At 43.6% G+C, this 18,963-nt stretch overlaps 1 protein-coding gene across 4 annotated transcripts in view; it reads right to left on the reverse strand.

Moving 5' to 3' along the window:
* The window catches only part of ARHGAP24 (Rho GTPase activating protein 24), a 939,121-nt gene that overhangs the window by 187,331 nt on the left and 732,827 nt on the right, over positions 1–18,963 (reverse strand). The window contains exon 1 of one of the 4 annotated variants that reach the window (XM_056568760.1): positions 9,630–9,686. The exons of the other annotated variants lie outside the window; for them this stretch is intronic. The gene's annotated coding sequence lies outside the window, so the exon portion shown is untranslated. Of the gene's footprint in view, positions 1–9,629; positions 9,687–18,963 lie in introns of those variants that run through there. 4 annotated transcript variants of the gene reach the window in all.

Here is an 18,963-nt window from a genome sequence, read left to right on the forward strand (position 1 = left end):
AATCTACAATAAACAAGACTATTTAACGAATACTCAGATGAAATCACAAGATAAATACAAGGTAAATGCTCAAGCATAGTCAGAGTATTGCACAAACAGACTTCATAGTAGCATTATTGCACAAACAGACATCATAGTAGCATGATCAAGTTTTGCCTAAGGCCTCACAAAGTCTAGAGCTGCCTCTGATAGTGTTCTTTCAGATAGGGTAGCATATGTAAAAAAAAAAAAAAAAACTCTAGTAGGATTCTTACAGGCTTGGACCAGGGTAAAAATTGTTGTTGGAGTAAAAAACAACGCTTTGGTAGTGCTAAAACATGAGGAATTAAATGTAAAATGTAAAAATGTAAATGTAAAAAAAAAAAAAATATTAAAAGTAATCGAGAAAACTTCTTTAAGAGCAAAATATTATCCAGTGCTTATATAAACAAGAAAACAAATGAAATGCTATTAACCGAGTTGATTTACTGAACTTCCTAAATAAACTTTAATATAATTCAACAACTGCATACCATGATCTGGATAAAATGTAAACAGTAAATATTATACACGATATGCTAAGTAATTCTTGTGTGACTAACATAAGGATGCACAAATGAACAAGCCACCCATGATTCCTTGTTTACTTAAACAGTACATGACAGTTTATTTAGTAAATACTTCTATTTCCCATAAAAATGATTTTTTTTTTTGTCATAATCCAGGCAGTGCTGACAGCACACTGTGTAAGAAAACAGCCCTATTGAAACACACTAACAACCCTATTGAAAAGGGGAATGGTAACACCCAGGTATTAATTCATGAATGCAGTTCCAAGAGGGATATCAGAGAAATGGTACAGCACAGAGTTATACGAAAATGTGTCCAGTATTATTATTTCATGGGGAATACAGGCATTTACCGAAAAAGACATGGGGGAAGCTGAGCTGTCTAATTTACTATTATAAATTGTAACTGTCCTTACTGATACACTGTATATACTAAATAGCATATAATATACAATACAGCTTCAAGTTACAATATTAATTGGTTCCAGGATGACAATTGTATGTTGAAACCATAACTCTATGGAAACCTGGTAATTGGCTCTGAAGCCCTAAAATGCCATCCAAAAACAGGAACAGAAACTGAGCTGGAGTTACCAGGCCTGGCCACTAAACTGAACACTACAATGAACAGAGTCAACTGCTTCCAGTCCCATTCACTATGTACTGCGGCAGCCAAACAGCTATCTTCATGATAGGCCATCAATCAAAGTACCCTGGAAAGCCCCTTAAACTGGCACTTCCACAAGAAATTTTGCATAAATTAAGTACAAATGAATGTATTTTGCGATGTATCTTATCAGAGAAAAAATATAAGATTCCTTTCCCACCCTACCTCTCCTCCTATATTTTCATTTAATTTGAAAGACAATTCATTTCTGACCAGGGATGTGCACACATAGACTCAAAAGGGGGCTTGAGCCCTTGCCCTGATAATGCACCTGCCCTATAATGCCCTTAATGGTTGGGACCTCCGTAGGGTGATGCGGGTCCCATTCAGCTGACATGACTGCCGGTGGTCCCTTGTGTTGTGTTTACATATGTAAGGTTTATACAAACATTTTTTAATTAGAAGTGCCCTTCTTTTCTACTTGAGCTCCTGCCCCCCAAAATGTCTGTGCACGTCCCTGTTTCTAACTTCTGTTCTGTTTCAGTTCACAAAACAGATTAGCAGCTCACTGAGGGAACAGTTACATGCTGCCCATTCAAGTCTATGAGAGGTAAAATGCAAAAGTGTGATTCATTGGAGTTTTTATCTAAAATTGCCAATTTTCCTGTGGAGAAAAGTAACTTTTTTTTTCTACATTTATATAATCTGCAACAACTGCATCAAATCTGCAACAAAATGCACACACTTTTAGGCCCTCATTTACTAAAGTCCAACTGACTCTTTTTCTTGATTATTGCGCCTAAATTTTTCTCCCAAAGTCTGTGAGACTAATTATGCGACCAAATTTTTGTTGCACTACCGACATTTTAGAAAACACTCGGAGTGTTTTTTTTTTCACTCTGAAATGGGCGTGTTTTATGCAAAAATGGGCGTTTTACCGACAAAACCCAAAAAATACTTGGAGTACTTCCAAAATCACTGGAGAAAAAGTGTGAGTTTGCCTCACAAAATAACCGACAGCCAAGAGGCCGAGTGAAATTCCAAAAATGGAGTGATTTGTAACAAGGGACTGTTTACCATTGTGTTTTTTTTTTTCAATAGTAAAGTTTATTAAAGATTTTAAACATACAAAGTAGTAAATGTGCACATGCGCCCAAAAGAAATAGACAGGTAGTATGGTAAACAAGTCATATTAGGAGCAGTAACACTAGTCTTTTAGGACTCCAACATGACAACAATAAACACTTAGGCATACATGGCAGACAATAAAATATCAGCACCTAGTCTGGCACAAGTGTTCCTACAAGAAAAAGAGAAGAGCAAGAATAAATGAGAAAGGGAGAAGGCTCCCAGGTAGACCGGAAGGAAGACAGGAGGAGTTGGAAGGAGACAGAAAAACACAGGCAGAGAGAGAGAGAGAGACAATAAAGAGGACTAACCTTTCAGCACGGTGCACTGGCGAGAACCCCAACATCGGACAGACTGACATCATATGTAAGGGCACACGCTCAAGGCATCAGTCAGTGAACATTTCTTGAGAGTTCAAGTGGAGAGTTCTGTATGTGTCAGAGGAGAGAAAGGATATCCACGGTCCCCATATGAGATAGTGTCTCTCCACTTGCCCTCTGGAGTCTGCCAGCAACTCATCCATCCTATGTAGATGGGAGAGTTCCTGGAGCCAAGAAGTGAATGTGGGAGCAGAGGAAGATTTCCACAATCGGGGGATGACCGTACGAGCCGCCAGAAGCATAAAGCTAACTAGTCGGGCGGACCACTTTGGCAAAGAGGGTGGGAGCATGGAGAGAAGAAGGGGGCCTGGGGACACAGGTAAACGGATAGACGTCAATTGGTGAATTACATCCAGTACTTGGGACCAAAAAGGAGTCAGTTTCGGGCATAATAACCATATATGGGACATTTACCCTCCTGGCTCACCACATCTCCAACAGGCATCAGAAACACCTGGGTAAAATTTGGATAAAAGGGCTGGTACCCGGTAATTAGTTTCCTGTGCCCTGCAGGAAATCGACAACTTATGGCAAAGTCGGAATGCTTTCTCCCACTCTTCATCATCGAATGCTGTGGCTAATTCCCTCTCCCAACCGATCCGAAAATGTAGTGGATCAGTCCGAAGCGTATCAAGAAGAAGGGCATAGATGGAGCTAATTGGACGAAACGTCCGAGAATCTGAAATACACAATTTCTCGAAGGTGGAAAGGGGGCGGTGTAATTTAAGTGTGTCCCTGGCCTGTACATAAAAGTGACTAAGCTGAGAATATTGAAAGACATGTAGGAAGGAAGCTGGAGCCCCTCCCAAGATGTCGTGAAGTGGTCTCAAAGATGTTGATGCAAGGAGACTAGAGAAAGTAGGGGACTCTGATTCAGAAAGCCCAAGAAAGAGGGAGGTGGAAAGGGCGGGCGGAAAGGATGAGTTGCCAAATATAGGGGTAAGTGGGCCATCGGGAGTGAAAAGGGCCGTGGAGGCCAGGAAAACACTACGGACATGAGCCATACTCGCTAGGACCGGTGGCAAAGCAATGAGAGACCGTGTTGTGAGATTACCATCAGGTAGCCACATAAGTGTTTTGGGGTCTAATTCAGAGGCATCACGTTCAAGACCTATCCATAGTTTGGCAGGGGAGGGTGAGTAACAGTCCAGAACAGTCCAGAGTCCTGTCCAGAACCGCAGAAATGTGATAAAAGAGGCAGTCAGGCATGCCCAGGCCTCCATCCAATCTACGTCTGACCAGGATCCTGCGTGCCAGTCTCGGGTGTCTATTTGCCCAAACAAAGCCAGAAAGGAGCGCAGAGAGCTCCCTAAAAAAGGATCGGGGGAGGACAACTGGGATTGTGGAGAATAAATACAGGAGACGAGGTAGGATATTCATCTTCAGTATATTGATCCTCCCTATCCATGAAAAATCCCTGCGCTCCCATCTGGCCAAGTCTGTCCTCAGTAGGTGTAAGAGAGGGGCGTAATTGAGGGTAAACGTGTCTGAGAGGGTAGCAGGGACATGAATCCCTAGATATGTGATCGATTTGCTACACCATTTGAATGGAAAGGAGTCACGCAGGTATTGAATAATGGAAGGAGGGAGAGTGACATTGAGGGCCTCGCTCTTTGATGGGTTTAGTTTGTAGTTGCTGTGGTGGGAAAAGGTGTGGATGGTAGAAAGAAGAGATGGTAAAGTAGTGAGTGGATAGAAAAAGGAGAAGGCGGAACATTTGCAATGGCACGAGGGAGTCTGGAGCCCCTTAATATTCAGATTTTGCCGTATTGCATTGAGCAAGTGCTCTATACATAGAACGTAGAGGAGTGGGGACAGGGGACAGCCTTGCCTCGTGCCATTGCGAATGTCAAATGGAGTGGAGAGTTGACCATTGATGCGAACCTGTGCTTGAGGGTTGGAATAAAGGGCCAGAATGCGTGCTCTCATCAGGGCACCCAAGCCAACTTAAGATAGAGTGGCGTCTAGGAAACCCCAATCCACGCGGTCAAAGGCCTTCTCCGCGTTTAGAGACAATAAAAAAAAGAGGGTGATTGTGCTTACGAGCACAGTGTATAGCTGAGAAGGCACGAAGGGTATTATCCCTGGCTTCTCTGCCACGGATGTAGCCCATACCATTGTGTTTTGTGTGAAAGTAACTTGGTTTATAACCGGAAAACATTTTGTACAGTTAAACACTTTTATGAATAAAGTATTTAATGTTTGGGTGATCTTTTTTTTTTTTACATTATAACACCTGAATATTTTTAATTAATGAAACTGTTTATAAACAAACTAGTCCAAAACCTTTTGACTCACACAAATAAATTTTTATTTATAAATGGTCTTTAAGGTCCAAAAAAAAGTTTGTTTTACGTGTTTGGAGTTTGTTCGACACAATTGACTAGTGCGACATAAAAAACCCCCAAGAAAAATAACCGACACGTGCGACAGATTAGTAAACAAGCCTGGAAAAAAATGGAGGGATATAGAAAACACTCCACAATAAACACTCCACTTTTAGTAAATGAGGGCCTCAGTGTAGATTTAGTGTAGATTCCTAAAGATATACTATAGATTCCGCAAATAGACAATTTGCAGGATTGCGGAAGATAAAGTAGAGACAACTGATAGACATGAAATTCCAGGAGCACAGTACAGAACAGGTTACATGGGCTGTGGGTACTTATAAGTCTGAGACTACTGATGTATAATAAAAGCCGAATTTGGAAAACAGAGATTAAAGGGATTCTCCACTGCCCTGCCTTCTGGAGTTCCGCTCACAGCGTCCGGAAATTTATTACTCCGAACGCTGTGTGCAGGCTTCCGTGTTCGAGGCAGCCCCTTGCGACATCACGCCCACCCCCTCGTGACGTCACGTCTGCCCCTTGTGACGTCACAAGGGGTGGGCGTGATGTCACGAGGGGGCGGGCGTGACGTCATGAGGAGGTGGCCTCGAACACGGAAGCCTGCACACAGCGTTCGGAGTAATAAACTTCTGGAAGCTGCGAGCGGAGCTCCGGAAGGCAGGGCAGTGGAGAACCCCTTTAAAATTCTCCGGAAAAGCAAAGAGGCACAAAATAGAATAACAGTATTGTCATCACATGGGACTACCGATGCAAGGGGAAAGCCCTAACAATACAGTCTGGGAAAGCTGGGTGGTTGCTACAGCTAGCTCTGGTCTTGGTTCCTTATAAGTATACACAGTATGTCCCCAGGGTTTAGAGTATATAGGGGAGGGATGGAGCAGTGATTTATGCCCATATGATATTTAACATGTTGTTTTGTCTACAGTAATACATTTATATGGGCATTATATCAGCATTCCATAATTTCTCTATATTCTCTAATCTCTGGGGACATATATTCATATAAGGAATCAAGACCACTACCAGGTCTAGTGCCCATTTATTAAGAGAGACCACACAACTTTCCCAAACTTCAGATGTATGTGACTACTTGTAAAATATCCAAAAATACACAGTTATCAGGGCATAACAACTGTGATTGGAAGATAAGAGGTCAGTGTGAGGGTCCTATCTACTATATTGGGGCCTAACTACTATATGGGGCCAGTGTGAGGGTCCTCACTACTATATTGGTGCCTAACTACTATATAGGGGCAGTGTGAGGGTCCTAACTACTATATTGGTGCCTAACTACTATATAGGGGCAGTGTGGGGGACCAAACTACTATACAAGGGCAGTGTGAAAGTCCTACCTACTTATACAGGGGCAGTGTGGGGTACCTAACTACTATAGGGGGCAGTTTAGGTCCCTACTACTCAAATGGTGCAGTATTTACACATTAGTATAGAGATAAGGACAGTGCTGGAACAAGGAGCCTAAAATGTATGTCTGGCAGATTCTGCAGGGAAAAGTCATGGCTGGAGAAGTCATCATGATGCCAGAGCTGGATGGGGAAGACAAGAAAAAATGAACAAATCCAGTCAGGGGAAATACCCTCTGTGGGTTACTACAGATGGCCCTAGGTATGATGCTAAAACCTCTCCCACGACCAATGATTTTTTCCATTTAGAAAATACAACAATTTATAGCATCTAATGAATGTTCTTATTTAAGGAGTTATAGAACCAGCAATAAGTTGTGGGAGGGATAGGTTCTTAACAGAGCAGTGAATCTGGAAACACTCCGTAGAACATCTCTTCCCTACCCGCCCCATGCCATTGTTTACACTTAATTTAAGATCTTATTTATTGTGTTGGAAATAATTGTCTGGGGATGTCTGACGTGAGCTGACTGAACAAAGCCGCTGCTGAACAAAGACTCTTCCTGCTGAATATGAAAGCATTTACTTCGGTATTTCATGGGCTTTAACTGTATTCATGTGCTTTAATAAAGTAATATAAAACGATAGCTTGCCCTGATTATTGAAAATAACATCATGAATGTCAAAGTCTGACATGATTTTCTATAGGGGCAAACGTATTTTATTTAATATACATACACTCTTAAAACTTTCTATGTGTTAAAGCAGCTACTTTTCAATGCCATCCATAAATGGACCAACCACCTGGAAGAAACAGATTTAGCTTCCAAAAGTAGAAGTAGAGCTGATAAAATAATATCATATTAATACTGTAGGCAACATCTTTCACATCTGTGTTAGAGGCTTCAATTCCATGAATCTTGTCATGTGACTAGACGTCATGATTAAAATGAGAAGGGTCTGTTGGGATTCATTAATGTCCAGCATGCAGCAGACCATTCGGCTCCACTGGCAACTGTTGAATGGAGCCTGCGACAGAGGCCCCAAATAGAGCCTGCAATGCAGATGTGGACCTAGGCCAACAGAGTTTTCAAAGTTAAGGACTTGACTACTGGAGCCCCCTCTAGTGATTAGAAGTAAAATACAGCCGAACTTGGGAGACCTGACTTGTGCAGGCATTGGAACATAGCCTTAGTTATCTTGTTAAAAGTATAAACTGCAGATAGCTTTATAGAAACATCAATCTCTTTATTCTCGATATTAGTGGAAATAAACACCATCCCACCTCCACCAACCCTTTAAGGGTACGTTCACATGTACTGGATCTGCTGAATTATTTTGTGTAGCTGATTTTACTACCCATTAAAGGGGTATTCCAGGAATTTCTTTTATTTGACTATGCTACAGGGGCTGTATAGTTAGGTTTGTTCATAATATATTGTCTGTACCGGTGTGTGACGGTTTTCTCACAATTCTTATATGATTTTCACCACAATATTTATTTTTAGAAGGATAAAAAATGACTGTTGTCTCAGATTTTTCCCAGGTTGCAATGCAGCCGAGACCTGACTCACTAGTCAGCTGATAACAGAGAGCCTGTCTGTTTCATGGGTGGAGCGATCGCTTGGTGGGAGAGGGATCAATCTGCAACTAATGCAACCGCTGTAGGCACCCTGATTGAAAACGACAGGTCTTTTGAATGGATGAAGCTCATTTATGTTTCAATGGGTGGGGTGGCTGATGTGTGGGAGGAAGGAAGATGGAATTGTGGGATTTGTAGTCAGAAAAAGAAAAGTCAAACACGAAAATACGAGTTCACAAAAAGCTAGCCACAGTATTATGGTAATCTCACAACATAGCCATTTAGCCCCAAAACAAGCACAGATCCTTCCTAAGCATGTCCATTACTGCCTGCCAGGTACGTACTAAAATCACCTTATGGAGGAGAACCCCTTTAACTTCAATGGGTAACAAAATGGGTAACAAAATCAATAATTTTGTGCAGCACAAATATACAGCAGATCCCCTACATCTGAAAGTACCCTAAAATGTAATTTCAATTTGGGAAATTTTAGGCATACCCACAGGATATGTCATAAATGTCTGATAGATGCATGTCCCACCTCTGGGACATACACCTATCTGGAGATTGAAGACTGCCCAGCCTGCTCTGACCTGGTAACTGACTTGGTCAGGTTGGTTGCTCTAACCACCAGAGTTTGTTGCTGGCTGGTGGTTTTATACAGTTTGTGTATCCCCCATTAACATTAATGGGAGTTGCTTACATGTAAAAGTGAACTTTGCTGTTTCTGTAACTTCAGAATTACATTATATACATATTCCACATGAAAACCCTTTGATGGTATACAAAGATCAAATCGAAGATTACTTATTGCTCAACAATCGAGAGAGAACATACCTGCATGCAATAGACAAGTAGTATAGTAGAAATGGTCTGGTTGAAAACCCTCAGGTCACAATATGCAGTCGGAATGATGTGCAGACAGAAATGTGCTCCTCTACTGCACTGCCTCCCCTCTCCCTATTCCCTACCATTTCACATACTTCTTTTACTCGAGACTGTACTTGCTGTTAACATTACCATCTAGTTAGTTACCAGTATTGTTGGAAAATGACAGTTCTGGGAGCATTTCAATGATCAGAGGTGCTCACATCAGAGATGCAGAAGAGCATAGGCTTGTAGCCGAGCCTCTTGTTCCCCAGGCTGTGGTTGTCTGGTGACCCATGTTGCCAGTAGTTTAAACAGAAATAATATGATCCGGGTTCAAAAAAAATGTATGCAAGATAGACTTTCAGACATCAAAATGTGGTTAAAGGTTAAGAAAAAAAGAAATGCTCACAGACTATGCACAGCAGGCTCCTCAAGATCAATAGTTTAGTATCAGTAATTTAACTATCCAGGAAGTTTAGTGGACTGGACACATAAATAGAAGTGGATACTAATGGAAAAAGAAGGGGACAGGCACCATCGATATAAGCATCAGAGTCCTCATCAACATGCCCAAGCCATTGCAACTTACAAAACAGAGAGAAGAGACTGTGCATACAGACTGCAACTCAGAACAAGATAACTCCCAAAAAATCACAGAAAATCCTGTATTACAAACATTACCAAAAAGAATAAAGCATATAAATACAAGTATACATATGAAGTCAAATAAAAGATGTTAGATAAAACCCATTATCACAATGTGAACAACAATGTATCAAAATACAAATAAGAAATGTATCTGAACCTGGCAAGGGCTTGGAGACTAAGTACCATGCGTTTTATCATTACTGGGCTTCATCAGGGGATGACAGTTAACAGTGACAGTTCTTCCTGCTGACAGGAGCAGACAGGGAATGAATTCAGCAGATGCTGCAACTTCACTGCAATAGTCTGCTGTGTACTGCAATGTTCTGCAATAGCTCTGGCTGGAGAACTGGCAGGATTGATGTGGGAGGGAAGTAGGCAGGGTAGGAGAAATACAGAATTAAGTACAGGATAAATTTATGGTGGTTTTAGAACTTAGGCAGACAAGTAAGCAATGCTACATGCTTCTGTGGTGGCCCAGTATGGGAGGTGTTGCCCGTGCTCCTGTTGTCCTGTCAGGCAGCCTCCTTCAGTGTCCCCAGGGCCCCCTGCACTTGTTTCCCCATTGTAAACATGTTTTACTATGTAAAGTGTTATAAAATGTAAATGTTGCTTTAAGAGTTATATATACCATGTGATATGCAATGTGATTGTTACCCAGGAGGTATCTCATGACCAGGTGATCCCAAGAGTGACCTATGGGCTCCCTGCTAGTCTTTACCATATAATCCCTGGGTGGAGCCACAGTCAAGGGCAAGTAAGCTAAAGTCACAGCTTTATGAGTCAAGTCAAGTCAGTCCCTGTCAAATTGTCAAGCAACATGGTCTGCACTAAATTGTCCAGTCCTACTACAAGTCCCAGCAAGCCCTTAAGGTCTCTGCGTCACTGGTCATCTCCTTGGGCCCCGGCTGAACTGTATAGACTTTACCAACTGTCTACCCTCAGTAAAGCTACTGTTGTCCGTAACTTGGCGTCAGAGTCTTTTTTGCCCCCGTGCCTAGCCCAGGATCCAGCGGTATACCTTCTGGTGGTTTTAGGCTAAACCACGCCCTGGTGTCAAGGAATACAAGGGTTTAATGCCATCTGCCCATAACAACATCTGCCCTCATCACACACCCCGCCACCACACTTCTGCAGTATTTTTTTTTAACCTGCATCGGAATGACCCTTTATTGATAATAATGGGAGACTTCAGTCTTCCCCAGAGTTTTCCTTAAAATCAGCAGGATGGCTTGTGGGTGTTAAGATATTTCCTCTTTACATTTGCCTTCTTACATATCTATGAATCATAAATCCTTGTATCAAAGAAAGGATGTGATTGTGTTGTGCTGCATCCGATTCTGAATGCAGGTAATATGACGGGTGATGCCAATTGTTGTAAGAAAAAACCTGGAAGCGACAGCAGTAACATTTGTAAGACAGGATATTTTGTTCTTATTCAATGGCAGGAAATGTTTCATTGTAAAGTGTTGTTTTCTTTTATTCCTATAATTCCTTACAGCTAATGGTTTCTAATTGCTGTGCTTATGTTCTGCACGTGTTAATACCGCACTCATACTGAGACACACAAATAAACAGCTCAGATGGTTGACACTCCAGGCTTAATAGTTGAATGGAAAACTTTTTCAAGTGGTATTGTTACGCCTAGCGCTCCGGGTCCCCGCTCCTCCCCGGAGCGCTCACGGCGTCTTTCTCCCTGCAGCTCCCCGGTCAGTCCCGCTGACCGGGAGCGCTGCACTGTCATGGCCGTTGGGGATGCGATTCGCACAGCGGGACGCGCCCGCTCGCGAATCGCATCCCAGGTCACTTACCCGTTCCCGTCCCCTGCTGTCATGTGCTGGCGCGCGCGGCTCCGCTCTCTAGGGCGCGCGCGCGCCAGCTCCCTGAGACTTAAAGGGCCAGTGCACCAATGATTGGTGCCTGGCCCAATTAGCTTAATTGGCTTCCACCTGGTCCCTGACTATATCTAACCTCCTCCCATGCACTCCCTTGCCGGATCTTGTTGCCCTTGTGCCTAGTGAAAGCGTATTGTGTGTCTAAAGCCTGTGTACCAGAACTTCTGCTATCCACCCTGACTACGAACCTTGCCGCCTGCCCCCGACCTTCTGCTACGTCCGACCTTGCTTCTGTCTACTCCCTTGTACCTCGCCTATCATCAGCAGTCAGAGAGGTGACCCGTTGCTAGTGGATACGACCTGGTCACTACCGCCGCAGCAAGACCATCCCGCTTTGCGGCGGGCTCTGGTGAAAACCAGTAGTGACTTAGAACCGGTCCACTAGCGCGGTCCTCGCCTATCCCCCTCTGGCACAGAGGATCCACTACCTGCCAGCCGGCATCGTGACAGTAGATCCGGCCATGGATCCCGCTGACGTCCCTCTGCCTTATATCTCTGATATCACCACGGTGGTCGCCCAGCAATCCCGACAGATCGCCCATCTAACCCACCAGCTGTCGGAAGTATTCACCATTGTGCAGCAACTTCAGTCGCAACTTCAGCAGCAATCATCTCCTCCGCCAGCTCCTGCACCCCTTCCGCAGCGAGTGGCCACTCCTAGCCTCCGCCTGTCCTTGCCGGACAAATTTAATGGGGACTCTAAGTTTTGCCGTGGCTTTCTTTCGCAATGTTCTCTGCACTTGGAGATGATGTCGGACCAGTTTCCTACTGAAAGGTCTAAGGTGGCTTTCGTAGTCAGCCTTCTGTCTGGAAAAGCTCTGTCATGGGCCACACCGCTCTGGGACCGCAATGACCCCGTCACTGCCTCTGTACACTCCTTCTTCTCGGAAATTCGAAGTGTCTTTGAGGAACCTGCCCGAGCCTCTTCTGCTGAGACTGCCCTGCTGAACCTGGTCCAGGGTAATTCTTCCGTTGGCGAGTACGCCATACAATTCCGTACTCTTGCTTCTGAACTTTCCTGGAATAATGAGGCCCTCTGCGCGACCTTTAAAAAAGGCCTATCCAGCAACATTAAAGATGTTCTGGCCGCACGAGAAACTCCTGCTAACCTGCATGAACTCATTCATCTAGCCACTCGCATTGACATGCGTTTTTCTGAGAGACATCAAGAGCTCCGCCAGGAAAAAGACTTAGATCTCTGGACACCTCTCCCACAGTCTCCACTGCAATCTGCGCCTAGGCCTCCCGCCGAGGAAGCCATGCAAGTGGATCGGTCTCGCCTGACCCTGGAAGAGAGGAATCGCCGTAAGGAAGAGAATCTTTGTCTGTACTGTGCCAGTACCGAACATTTTTTGGTGGATTGCCCTATCCGTCCTCCACGTCTGGGAAACGCACGCTCGCACCCAGCTCTCGTGGGTGTGGCGTCTCTGGATGCTAAGTCGGCTTCTCCACGTCTCACGGTGCCTGTACGGATTTCTACTTCAGCCAGCTCTTCCCTCTCAGCCGTGGCCTGCCTGGACTCTGGTGCTTCTGGGAATTTTATTCGGGAGTCCTTGGTGAATAAATTCCGCATTCCGATGACCCGTCTTGTCAAGCCACTCCACATTTCCGCGGTCAACGGAGCCAGGTTGGATTGCACCGTGCGTTACCGCACGGAGCCCCTCCTAATGTGCATCGGACCTCATCACGAGAAAATTGAATTTTTGGTCCTTCCCAATTGCACTTCCGAAATTCTCCTTGGACTACCCTGGCTTCTACACCATTCCCCAACCCTGGACTGGTCCACTGGGGAGATCAAGAGTTGGGGTCCCTCTTGTTCCAAGGACTGCCTTAAACCAGTTCCCAGTACTCCCTGCCGTGACCCTGTGGTTCCTCCTGTATCCGGTCCCCCTAAGGTCGTTAGGGACTCTGCCTGCCACAGAAAATGCCTCTCCCCCCCTCCCAGTCCCTTCAGGCAAGCCTCTGTGTCCCCTCATGGCTCCCGTCCTTGTGTCGCCCTGCCCCGTGCCAAGCTTCACCCTCTGCCCTCCCTCCCCATTCCTACTCCTGCTGTACTGCCTGCCATTGAGGAAACCATCCATTCCTTCCCGGTGTCCTCATCCCAGGGGAGGCAGTCACCGGACAAAAAAAAGGGGAGACCTAAGGGGGGGGGTACTGTTACGCCTAGCGCTCCGGGTCCCCGCTCCTCCCCGGAGCGCTCACGGCGTCTTTCTCCCTGCAGCTCCCCGGTCAGTCCCGCTGACCGGGAGCGCTGCACTGTCATGGCCGTTGGGGATGCGATTCGCACAGCGGGACGCGCCCGCTCGCGAATCGCATCCCAGGTCACTTACCCGTTCCCGTCCCCTGCTGTCATGTGCTGGCGCGCGCGGCTCCGCTCTCTAGGGCGCGCGCGCGCCAGCTCCCTGAGACTTAAAGGGCCAGTGCACCAATGATTGGTGCCTGGCCCAATTAGCTTAATTGGCTTCCACCTGGTCCCTGACTATATCTAACCTCCTCCCATGCACTCCCTTGCCGGATCTTGTTGCCCTTGTGCCTAGTGAAAGCGTATTGTGTGTCTAAAGCCTGTGTACCAGAACTTCTGCTATCCACCCTGACTACGAACCTTGCCGCCTGCCCCCGACCTTCTGCTACGTCCGACCTTGCTTCTGTCTACTCCCTTGTACCTCGCCTATCATCAGCAGTCAGAGAGGTGACCCGTTGCTAGTGGATACGACCTGGTCACTACCGCCGCAGCAAGACCATCCCGCTTTGCGGCGGGCTCTGGTGAAAACCAGTAGTGACTTAGAACCGGTCCACTAGCGCGGTCCTCGCCTATCCCCCTCTGGCACAGAGGATCCACTACCTGCCAGCCGGCATCGTGACAGGTATCTTTATTTTTATGCTAAAGTAAGAGACAGCGCTATGATAACGGGTACATTTTGTTATTATTTTCCACTTTTATATGTTAACTAAACATTTTACACTTGTCAGAATATGTCACTGGTGGATCTGAAACACCCACCAATTCCTACGATGAGGGGTCAATGATGTTCAGTAAAGTAAGATAGGTGGAGGTCAGAGATTTCCATAACCTTGGAACTGCTAATAAATCATTCATCAGAAGAGTTATTATTATGAAAATCTTTACTGTATTTTAGTGGTTTGGATTCATTACGGCACTGGAAAATCTTCATTCCGAAAAATAAAGAGGATCTCAACTTCCCATCCGAAAGCTGTAATGGTAAATCAGTCACAAGGCCTCCAATTGCTATGAGTAAACTGGTGTCTTCTTATGTGACGTAGAGGTATTTGGGCCCCCTTAGCAGCCAATCATGGGTGCAACTGCTACATTTGCATTTCATTTAGGTACAACCCTGTGTAATCCTACATTACATGCAGCATTACACCAATGATGCACCTCCTCCATTATAATAATTAGAAGGGGCCAAGAAGACCTACACAACACATATGTTTTACCTCTGCATAGCTCTTCTCTTAGCCACCCAATTAGGGTACATTCACACCAGGTTTTTACAATAGTGTTTTGTATACGGTTTTGTATCTAAAAACCATATACAACCATAATGCTTGCCAGACCAACTGACTTTCCATACAAAAACTTAGACAAAAAGATGTATATATTGGTAGTAGTTTTTGTACTTTTTTTTTCCATGCACAAAACCGTGGTCAACCGCGGTTTTGTTCACGGTCCTGTCCTGTTTATCGGGTCTACAATGGCCTATAAATATTGTATATTGCCCATATATGGTTTTATTAACATTGTAGTCAATGCAAAACTCCTTGAGGGAGATTTATCAAAACTGTAGAGGAAGAGTGGTGCACTTGCCCATGGCAACCAATCAGATGGCTTCTTTCATTTTTTCACAGGTCTCTTCAAAAATGAAAGAAGCAATCTGATTGGATGCCATGGGCAACTGCACCACTCTTCCTCTGCACAGTTTTTTTTTTTTTATAAATCTCCCCATTGAGCATGAAATTCATAAGGTTTTGTCAAGTTTTTAACCCCTTAAGGACCAAGCCTATTTTCACCTTAAATGGGTACTGTCAGATACAAAAACTTTTGATATGTTGTAAAGCATGCAAATCCAATAGGTTTTGAAATTGCTTTCATTAGAAAATTTTCAGTATTTCATAATGAAAAAGTCAGTCAAACAACTGCCCCCCCCCGCCTGCTTGGACACATACTTGTCCTGCTGTGTCCATGCATCATCACCTACGTCATGGACACACTTCCTTGATTGACAGCTGTGAGCGCAGGGCTCACAGCTGGAGGAAAAATCCTCCCACTGTCAGCTTGTGTCCCGCTACTGTCAAGGACAAGTAGCGGGACACAAGTGAGGACAAGCTGGGAGTTGTAGTTTTGCTAATGCTAGGGGAGATGTGAGCAGACAGTATACTGAGGGAGGGGGCGGAGACCTGCACAGTGAGGCCACGCCCCCTCCCTTTGAGAGGAATTCAGACTAGTGAGCTAAATTAAAAGTGTAATAAAAAAATAAATAAAGGTGCTAGACTCATAAAAATGATGTACATGGTCAGGATTAGGCACTGAGTGACTGACCAGAGCATTTTTTGAATATCTGACCACTGTCACTTTAAGCATTAATAACTCTGGGATGCTTTTACTTATGAATTTGATTCCGAGAATGTTTTTTTGTGACATATTCTTCTTTAACATAAAATTTTTCTAAATAACCGCATCATTTCTTGGTGAAAAATTCCCAAATTTCATGAAAAATTTGAAAATTTTGCACTTTTCTAACTTTGAAGCTCTCTGCTTGTAAGGAAAATAGACATAACAGATAAATTAAATATTGATTCACATATATAAATATGTCTACTTTATGTTGCCATCATAAAGTTGACATGTTTTTACGTTTGGAAGACATCAGAGGGCTTCAAATTTCAGCAGCAATTTTCAAATTTTTCACTAAATTTTCAAAACCCGAATTTTTCTTGGACCAGTTTAGATTTGTAAAATAAAGGTAGTGCAGCTCAATCAATAATCTAACCTGAGGTTAACCGGTATGGTCTAATAACCCCAAGACCAAAAAAACCTACAGAAACTTATATAACCAAGAGAATTATATAACCGGTCCTCAAAGGGTAGTTGGAAATATAGAGATAGCAAACAATAGAGAATGGGTAGACAGGGATAATTGAATGGCAAAAAAAGTGAATAAATAGTAATAATAATGGTAAAATGTACCTAAGTAAAAAGCTGAATAATGCATAAATAATAAAAAATAATAATAAATACCTGCAGATAGAGAAGCTTAAATAATCATGTACTGTACATTTATTGGTAGAGATGATAATAGTAAAACATCTGGGCAGGGCCCTTGCCCCGGTGTTTGGTAAAAATGTACTAATTAAAAATGTGCTAATTAAAAGGAAATAAATGAAAAAAAAATTGCCAACCATCTCATATAAAATAATAGATAATAATGTTCATAAAAGTCCTTTTAAAATATTAATATATTTTTCAGCCAATGTCTAAAGTCAGTACAGTAGTTGTGGTTTGATTAACCAGCTACATTGATTAGAACTGTCCATAGAATCTGTGCGCTTATAATAGCAGCAAGGTGGAGACAAAGTATCTGTAATGTATGGTTAATGGGCTCAAGTACTTTCAAGTGCGATGCAGTTGTGACAATTGCTTCAGTAGGAGTGTGCCGGTTATTACAGATAGTTACAGTGTTAAGGACGGTACCTTGTAGATGACTTCACCGTGTTCTCCGGCAGCTGATGTCTCCAGGAGCGGCAAGCTCCGGTGACTATAGCAAATCAGTGCCCGCACGGACTAATGTGAAGGTGACCACCAACCTGGCATAGGTACAGGGGGCTCCTCTGATGCAGCGACAGGTAGGTACACTGGTCCAAACTGATATGGTATTGTCCTCTGCAATGTGGGAAGCCGGCTTATAATATCGGGAGGAAGATGGATGTGATCGCGCTGAGCACAATTCGCCCGGTCTGTAGAGCAGCAGTTAGGCTTGTAGATTGGCATCATTACCATAATAATTACCATTATTATTACTATTTATTCACACTTTTTGCCATTCAATTATCCCTGTCAACCCATTCTCTATTCTTTGCTATCGCTATATTTCCAACTACCCTTTGAGGACCGGTTATATAATTCTCTTGGTTATATAAGTTTCTGTCAGTTTAGATTTGAAGTGGATTTAAAGGGCCTTTATATTAGAAATACCCCATAAATGACCAGATTATAAAAACTGTATCCCTCAAAGTATACAAAATGACATTCGGAAAGTTTGTTAACCCTTTAGGTGTTTCACAGGAATAGCAGCAAAGTGAAGGAGAAAAATCAAAATCTCCATTTTTCACACTAACATGTTCTTGTAGACCTAGTTTTTGAATTTTTACAAAGGGTAAAAGGAGAAAAAGCCCCCCAAAATCTGTAGCCCAATTTCTCTTGAGTAAGGAAATACCTCATATGTGAATGTAAAGTGGTTTGTGGGTGCACTAGAGGGCTCAGAAGGAAGGAGCGACAATGGCATTTTGGAGAGTGAATTTTGCTGAAATGGTTTTTGGGGGGCATGTCACATTTAGGAAGCCCCTATGGTGCCAGCAAACAGCAAAAAAAAAAACACATGGCATAATATTTTGGAAACTGCACCCCTCATGGTACATAACAAGGGGTACAGTGAGCCTGAACACCCAACAGGTGTTTGATGACTTTTCGGTAAAGTCGGATGTGTAAATGACAAAAGTATTTTTTTCACTAAAATGCAATTTTTTCCCCCAAATTTACCATTTTTGCAAGAGGTAATAGGAGAAATGTCCCCCAAAATGTGAATCCCCATTTCTTCTGAGTATGGAAATACCCCACATGTGTGGACGTCATGTGCTCTGCTGGTGCACTACAATATTCAGAAGAGAAGGAGCCACATTTGGCTTTTTGAAAGCAAATTTTGCTGAAATGGTTTTTGGGGGGCATGTCACATTTAGGAAGCCCCTATGGTGCAAGAACAGCAAAAAAATTTTGGGAAACTAGACGCTTCAAGGAACGTAACAAGGATTAAAGTGAGCCTTTACACCCCACAGGTGCTAAGGTTGGACATGAAAATGAAAAATTTGATTCTTTTCACTAAAATGCTGGTGTTACCCCAAATTTACCCACAAGGGGTAATAGGAGAAAAAGCCTCCCAAAAATTTGTAACCTTATTTCTTCTGAGTATGGAAATACCCCATATAGGAATGTAAAGTGATCTGCGGGCGAACTACAATGCTCAGAAGAGAAGGAGCGCCATTGGTCTTTTGGAGAGAGAATTTGTTTGGAATGGAAGTCGGGGTCCATGTGCGTTTACAAAGCCCCCCATTGTGCCAGAACAGTGGAACCCCCCACATGTGACACCATTTTGGAAACTACACCCCTCACAGAATGTAAGGTGCAGTGAACATTTACACCCCACTGATGTTTGACCTTTGGAACAGTGGGCTGTGCAAATGAAAAATTACTTTTGACCACTGTTCAAAAAATCTGTCAGACACCTGTGGGGTGTAAATGCTTACTGTACCCCTTATTACATTCCGTGAGGGGTGAAGTTTCCAAAATGGGGTCACATGTAAGGGGGG

Source organism: Hyla sarda, chromosome 1 (genome assembly GCF_029499605.1).
Source record: "Hyla sarda isolate aHylSar1 chromosome 1, aHylSar1.hap1, whole genome shotgun sequence".
Lineage (NCBI taxonomy): Eukaryota > Metazoa > Chordata > Amphibia > Anura > Hylidae > Hyla > Hyla sarda.